Here is a 7,155-nt window from a genome sequence, read left to right on the forward strand (position 1 = left end):
TCAGCATGTTATCATTGTGAAAATGTTAGCATCGTGGCTACATGGCGAGAGCTGGATACAGGGGCAGTGGTGAACTAACAGACAGGCAAGTTTTGTGGCTGGAGGGGGGCTCCCTGGGAAATCTGGGTGAAGGAAATGAAATGCAGCACCTGCCTCTCCCTCATTAGCACCACTGAGGTTAAACAGCTTTGAGGTGTGAATGTCTGTGTGAACATGATCAGGATGTTCCTGAAAACAATGAAACTCCCCTGATAAATAAAGGTTTAAAACAAAAAGACGTGCAGTGGCTAGAGCATGTTACCAGAGCAGCATCATAAAAGAGACATCTGTAAAACTCAAACAAGCAAGGTCAATTATCAATTATCCTTCAAAGATAAAAGGGGGAGTGCAGTAGGTCAGACAATGTGGGAGTGAACCTTCAAATACTTTGTCTTATGCACTTCAGTCAATTTAAGTCAAGTGTCTACAGTTTGAGTCAGGTATCCAGTTACAGTTGTACATGTCTTTAGTCTTGTTTCCTGTACATTTAGCTACTTAATCAAATACAAATAAACAAAAATACTATATATCTTCAAATCTCACCCTCAGAAATTTAGAGAGCACTGGAACTAGTTGTAACTAGGTATTGTTACCTTGGGACTTTGAAGCCTGTTGACATACAAATCACCCAAGTCACTTTGGTGATGGCAGTGTTGTTGGTCTAGTAATTCTCCAGCTGCTGAGCCTTTCCCTCTTCAGTGTCACCTTCAGCCAGGCAATTAATTTGCACTTTGCCTCATCCTGCCATGTCACCTCTCTTGATTTATACCAAACTGTTTTCCTGCATTTAAATTGCGTGACTTTGCTACATGTGAACGACGGCACCTTTTAAACCGCCTCTCAGAGGGAATATCAATGACTGAGGAGTCGAGATCAGAGCACGGGAACAATAAATAAAACAAAAGACGCTCTGTAAACTCAGTGACGCTCATTAGAGAGTTGAGGCACTACACCGAGCAGAGCCCAGCAGACAGTGTGTTATTGAGCAGAGCTGCCCACACAGTCAGATATAGATTCAAAAGCCTCTTCGCAAGTCCAAAACTACCACCTTCCCTTCAAATGATGTACCAAAATGTATGTTGACGTCTAAAGGTTAAAACAGAATGTGGACTCCTGGATCATTAGTCTGCATCCTGCTGGGCTCCCTGACCTTCGCTGGCTCAGCCAATTAGCTTCTTAAAAGGCTCCTGATGAGAATAGCTCCTCCTCTCACTCCAGTACAGCAACACGATGAAGAACGTGAACCTACATACTGTGCACACACGCGCATGTGCACACTTCCTGCTTTTACAACACAAATAGACACAATACAAAAATTATATGTGTACACACACACATCTTATGCAACACAAACCTTATCTCCAATTTGCATACACACTATAACTCTAACCTTTTAGGACAAAAAGCAAAAACAAAACAAAAAAAAAGACATCGCCGTTCACTCATTCAGCTTGCACACAATGGCAATGCATTAACTAGCATACACATAATCACACACAGGACTAATTTCTCAACTTAAATCTTATATACACACACACACACACACACACACACACATTTTAAGGCATTGCATGATACAGGCTCCATTAGTGTGTGCGTGTGTTTGTTGGAGGAGGGTGAGGGTTGGTAAGGCAGACGCTCAGTAAACCTTGTTAAGGAGGAGAGTAATGTGGTTGCAGCTGATTAGCAGCGAGCAGCAGCAGCGCATCAGTGTTCTGAATGATTTACAGACGAGACTCTGAGCCAGACAGTCATGAGAAGACTGGCTTTGTTTCACAGGCTTTGGTTTGCTGACTAGTTGAGATGTCTAGATGTTTGTCTTCACTTTGTTTTTGGTTTATATCCATCTTTGGAGGGCGTTTATTAAAAGTAACTGCCGATGTGTGAGCAGGTAGAGAGCGGGTTGGAGGAGACAGACTGACTAGACTACATAGGAACATGTACTACACACACACTTGTGCTCAAAAGTGTGGGTTTCATCAAAGAATTTCATGTTTCCCATGAACGCTCACACTTTGATTCATCAAATGCAATAGTTTGACAAGGTTGTATGAGATCTTCAGTTTCTTGGCAGTTTCTCTCATGGATTAACCTTCAGGCTGATGAGTTTCAGAAGAAAGCTCTTTTTCTGGACATTTTGACACTATAATCTAACGCACACATGCTGAGGCTGCAGACACTCCACTGGCCTAATGGAGGCTAATTTTGTTGCCTCTTTAATCAGCACAACAGTTTTCAGCTGTGCTATCATAATTACACAAGGGTTTTCTACTGCTCAGTAAGCCTTTTAGCATGACAAACTTGGATTAGATACCAGAAGTAATGGTCCTCTGTAAACCTACAGAATGTAGATACCCCAGAAAAAAAGGTCAGCTTAAATAGTCATTTACCACATTAATATTGTCTTGAATGTATTTCTAATGAATTAACTTAATAGAGAGAAAAAAATGGTTTTCAAAAGTAAGGACAAAAGAGCCCAAACCTTTGAGTGGTGGTGTATCATTACATATGAACTAAAACACTAGTTTTAACACAGTAGGAAAATTGAATAGATAGTTCATTTATAGAATGAACTTGTTGAGCTCACTACTTCTGATTAACGTCATCAGAGGGTTGACCTTATGTATACAATTAGTTTATGTGCGCCATAAATTCACCCCCTGATGATGACATGCTCTCGGCCTGCTGCTGAGTTACTATTAGCATGAATTACTGTGCATGACAAAATCGCATCCTCTCTTTTCATGATCCCTCGAAAAAAAAATCTCCTTTATGTCCTCTGAGGAAACTTTTGCTGAATATCCTGTGAATCAACAGATCACAGTAATGCCATATTTTCACCTGAAAAGCAGCTGTGAGCCTCAGTCATAGTCAAATCACAACATGGGCCGATGATGGCATGATGAGTTCACAGGCCTTAAATATGGCCACCAGAGGGCAGTGGTGGAAAGTGACTTAAGCACAATTTTAAATACTTTTACTAGAGTATTTCCATTTCCTGCTACTTTTTAATGGCTGCACTAAACTGTAGGACACAGTTGTAAACCTCTTGGTCCATTACAGTTACACTGCATTAGTGTGTCAGATTTGAGATACAGGCACACATTACATTAGACTGGCTTTATTGTCCACCTCAGTTGAAATTTGTGTTCGGCTTCCCCCAGAGTACAGCAGAGGTACGGACAATGCACCGAGCAGAGCACGCCATTAAGAATATACAGAATACACAGGGTAAAGTACAACCAAGGAGTTGATCTTAGATGAAGCCAAAGAAAGCATTACTCACAGTGATACTGCAAGAAGGACCACCTCATACATATCTCATGAGCACCTACAGTTCAATGTAAACGTTGCAGCTGGTGTGAAGCGAGGGCAACGGAGATTTCATCTTCCTTCTCCATCAGTCCTGTTGTCATCCTGTGTCGCTTTTTTGAGAGCTTCCTGTGTTTTCATGGTTCTGCTGGTTTCGTAGACTTACACTGACAGACAGAGACGGTCTAAACGGCATTGTTAACATCTGTTCTGAGATCACAGGAGTGACACAGCTGTACTTGACCTCTTAAATTCTCTGTTTGTCTTGTTGAATGTACTGGGTTTTTTTTTAATTTCTATTTTACCAATTTATGATTAAACTATTTGTTATAATCTTAAATGTATTTATAGGTTCCTTTATTCCACTGAACTCCTCTGCATATTTTATTTTAATGTATTTCATCCTTATTTTACTCATTACTCATCTACATATTACTGCATGTTTTAGTGTGTGTGAGGCAAGCAGCTAAAAAAAACAAAAATGGCCCTGAGCGGGATTAATAAAGTAGTCCGAAATTGGATATTAAAGATGCCAGCGGATATTGGTGTTGATGTTGTTCTTCAAGCGTCAGTTGTCATGAGGCAGCATGATGTGTTGTCAAATCACAGGGATACAAACAGCATGAACATCGCATCTCAGATGGCTGGTAGTCTTGTTTTATTTTCCTGTTCTCCAGCCTCTTCTGTTGTTTGATGGCTTTCTCTTTGCCACCAAAGGAGATTTGTACTGTTTTGTGTGTTTACGTTCATCTGACTGTGTTGGTGGCGGATTCTCAGACGAGCTTTTTGACCAGGATGTTTAGGACTCATAATGTAGTCTTCTTATTCCTTCCTTCCCTCTCTCCATAAGCGACTGTGGATGTAAACGTGTGTGCAAGTGTGTCTGTGTGTAGGCAGGAATCGAAACTTGCGTGTGCGAATTCACATGCTGTGCAGGAATGAGGGTGTATTAAGTCACACTCATCCACCGAGAGATGATCGTCGAGGAGAGAGGCGCCTTTATTTTTATCCCTGTGTCAAAATTCTTATCTGCCGTATTAATTTTAGGACAATTGGGAGACGACGCCTGCTAATCCCTCAGGCCTCTGGTTCTGCTACTTCCGCACACACGTTGCAGCAGAGGCAACAACCCTAATGAAGCTTTTCCACTCTGCACGCTGGATTTACATGTCATGCTTAGTTAACGATTTCCTTGTCCCCTCTGCTAACTCCAAATACTACTTTAATCACCGCCACGCGTGCAGGAATTCGTCACGCCGATATGACCTGCGGCACGATTCGGTCACTCATAATCAGAGGAAATGTGTAATGGGGCTTCAAAGGCACACAGCCGACACGTTGACGTTCCCCTCCACCTTTAAAGAAATCTCGGGAAATGTGCTCATTCACTTTTCCTGCTGAGAGCTAAATGGGACGATCTGTACCGCTTTCATCAGCTAGTTCAAAAATCTGCATGATATACCTGTTCTGTCTTGTGACCGTGAGCATTTTACTCAATTTGTCTTTGTGTACAGATTAAACAAAGAAGATGGTGGGCATAGATTTGAATTCAATCTTTAACTTCTTCCCGTCTGCATTCAGGTTTTATGCGAAGATAACCCAGTCACGTCCTGGATCTGGCTCTACACGCACAGGTGTGAGTGGTATCGATCGTCTCATCTTAGTCTGTGCAAGACAGCGTATTTCCTAAACTGTCCCTCCAACAGTTAGTCCCTCAAGACCAGCCAATCTAGTAAACCAGCATGTGATTAGGGGCGCACAGTCAAGCTCATGAACTTGTCCAGGGATATGTGATTGGTTTCATAATTGCGTTTTGCATTAAGTTCCTTGAGCACCCTGTTCCCATTTTTTTTTTTTTTTTGCAGATAAGGCAGCTCACTTAATCTGTCGCCTCAGGTTTGATGAAATAAGACTCGATCCATTTTTCCTGAAACCTCCTTCTCAACCGCACAGTGTTTTTCTGTGGAAGCTTCTCCATCTCTCTCCACACTGAACTGCTCAGTCAGTCTACAAAATCAAAGTGCTTGTCACCCACAGTGTGCCACCAGTTGCCCTTTAACCACTAGCTTTCTACAACTAGTTTGACCTAACCTGCCAGACACTTCCGTAGGGGCAACAGTTTGACACAGAAGACAATGTGTATTGATAGGTTATTGAAAGTGAAATTTATCAATAAAACAATCAACTGTACCTGTCTCCTTTTGACTGAAGTGATCACTGCTGATCCATCTGACAGTTTTGTATTATACTTCTTCTCCAGATGTGTCAATATTAATTTGATACTGTGGTTAGTCAGGTAACAAGAGATTTTATAGAAGTGGCTCAGAGTCTTTACATGAATGTTGTATTCTTTGTTTTACATTTTTACCTGTTTTCTAAAGAAAGGTTATCCTGCCATTTGTTGTGATGACCCTGTCCTTATCAGTCCCGGCCCGGCCCGGCCTCCAGTCAGTCAAAGAATTTATGGCTCTGTTTCTTAATGGAGGCCCTGAATAGTCCCTGGTGAGTCGAGGAGAACTGCCTGTAGGAAGGACAGAGGAAAAGAAGGGCTGATGTCTGATGTCTCTCCCATTTATTCACCTCACCCTTGTCCTCAATATGCCACTTTATGATTACGCTTGTTAAATGTTAAGGTGGTCCCAGTTTAAACTTTACCACATGAAGTGACTGGTTAGCTCTCCTCCTTTGCAGCAGATCTGGTTTCCTAGAGTATTTCCCAATTATTTCTGTCAGGAACTAATCTAAAGAGTGACTAAGATTCACTCTCAAGCAATTAAGGAGATGCTGTTAGCACCTCTATTCATCATAGGTAGAATTACAGCGAGATGCTTAAAGAAAGCAGATGGTGGAACGAAAGCAGCAAATCAATAAACAGACTAACCACCATTAAGCACACTTAACTTTGAGCATGAAAGTTAATTGTTGATCTTTGGGAAAGTAAACCTCTGGCCAGGAGTTCAGACACCATTTCAGAGCTAACCCTCAAAGCTAGACAGCTGGCTGTAGCTTAAATTTTCTGCTGTTCCGAAATGTTTATTAATTTTTGAACTGCTCATTTATCCAGATGCTCTGAAAACTCATGTAAAGTGGAGTTTGTCACACATGTCAGGGCCTCTGTAGTGAATGTGATTACGTCACGGTTGTAGCCAAGCTACTTTTGTTGGTCGTGTTCAACGGATATTATATTTCTCTGAAAGAAGTCACTTTTGCTTCAGTGCCCTGTGTTATGATATAATAACCTTTCTAATTCACTGAAGAGCACCGAGGACCATATTAGAATAAATAGTTGTAACTCTATTAGAAAAAGTCAGATGTAGACAACAGTTTTTTAAAATGATAAAACAACTTCTGAGATCCTGTCCAAGTTCACAGTAAGAAGACACCACTTGACTGAGTTTTTTTCTTTTTTTTCTTAAGTTCTGGTAGATTCACCCATTTCCCAGAAACACAAATGCAAAATCTGGACTTGGAGGGTTCTCCTGAATCACATCATGTAGGGCACTTGATGCTGACTGCTACATTATGGAGGGAAAAACAACATAAATACAGTGTCAGGCACACCAAAAATTGTTGGTCTTTGAGGGTCAGGACTGTTCAGTGTAATCATCAGCTTTAAAGCATGCAGCCTGTTTTTTGTGCTTTGATTCCGTCCGTATTCAAATTAGCACAGTTACCTCAGGTCACCTGCTGCTACACTCCTGCTGGTCTGCCCCTGGATGCAGATGTGGCCAGTATTGTTTGCCAGCAGCATCCAGCTGCAGCTGAGCTCCAGGCTCAGTTAATATGCGATGGCACACACTGACA

Source organism: Acanthopagrus latus, chromosome 11 (assembly GCF_904848185.1).
Source record: "Acanthopagrus latus isolate v.2019 chromosome 11, fAcaLat1.1, whole genome shotgun sequence".
Lineage (NCBI taxonomy): Eukaryota > Metazoa > Chordata > Actinopteri > Spariformes > Sparidae > Acanthopagrus > Acanthopagrus latus.